This window comes from Montipora foliosa, chromosome 7 (genome assembly GCF_036669935.1).
Source record: "Montipora foliosa isolate CH-2021 chromosome 7, ASM3666993v2, whole genome shotgun sequence".
NCBI classification, from domain to species: Eukaryota; Metazoa; Cnidaria; class Anthozoa; order Scleractinia; family Acroporidae; genus Montipora; species Montipora foliosa.
The window spans coordinates 40026132-40027434 of record NC_090875.1 but is presented as its reverse complement, the minus strand read 5'-3'; positions in this window follow the sequence as shown (position 1 = coordinate 40027434).

Here is a 1303-nt window from a genome sequence, read left to right as displayed (position 1 = left end):
GTGCTATGCAAAAAACCGCATGAAAAAACAGCTATTAGACGAGAAATGACAGTTTTTCCAAAAGTGTCGAAAACCGCGGTTTTTCGCAAAATAGCAAAGGGGGGACCAAGGGAAAATTTTCAAAAATGGCCGATTTTTTAGGCAAACTTCGGAAGGTTAAAAAAATAGGAAATACAAGTCGCACAATAGCCTAATTGGTATGTATGGAAAGCTAAACTATCATAGATTTGTGCTATGCAAAAAACCGCATGAAAAAACAGCTATTAGACGAGAAATGACAGTTTTTCCAAAAGTGTCGAAAACCGCGGTTTTTCGCAAAATAGCAAAGGGGGGACCAAGGGAAAATTTTCAAAAATGGCCGATTTTTTAGGCAAACTTCGGAAGGTTAAAAAAATAGGAAATACAAGTCGCACAATAGCCTAATTGGTATGTATGGAAAGCTAAACTATCATAGATTTGTGCTATGCAAAAAACCGCATGAAAAAACAGCTATTAGACGAGAAATGACAGTTTTTCCAAAAGTGTCGAAAACCGCGGTTTTTCGCAAAATAGCAAAGGGGGGACCAAGGGAAAATTTTCAAAAATGGCCGATTTTTTAGGCAAACTTCGGAAGGTTAAAAAAATAGGAAATACAAGTCGCACAATAGCCTAATTGGTATGTATGGAAAGCTAAACTATCATAGATTTGTGCTATGCAAAAAACCGCATGAAAAAACAGCTATTAGACGAGAAATGACAGTTTTTCCAAAAGTGTCGAAAACCGCGGTTTTTCGCAAAATAGCAAAGGGGGGACCAAGGGAAAATTTTCAAAAATGGCCGATTTTTTAGGCAAACTTCGGAAGGTTAAAAAAATAGGAAATACAAGTCGCACAATAGCCTAATTGGTATGTATGGAAAGCTAAACTATCATAGATTTGTGCTATGCAAAAAACCGCATGAAAAAACAGCTATTAGACGAGAAATGACAGTTTTTCCAAAAGTGTCGAAAACCGCGGTTTTTCGCAAAATAGCAAAGGGGGGACCAAGGGAAAATTTTCAAAAATGGCCGATTTTTTAGGCAAACTTCGGAAGGTTAAAAAAATAGGAAATACAAGTCGCACAATAGCCTAATTGGTATGTATGGAAAGCTAAACTATCATAGATTTGTGCTATGCAAAAAACCGCATGAAAAAACAGCTATTAGACGAGAAATGACAGTTTTTCCAAAAGTGTCGAAAACCGCGGTTTTTCGCAAAATAGCAAAGGGGGGACCAAGGGAAAATTTTCAAAAATGGCCGATTTTTTAGGCAAACTTCGGAAGGTT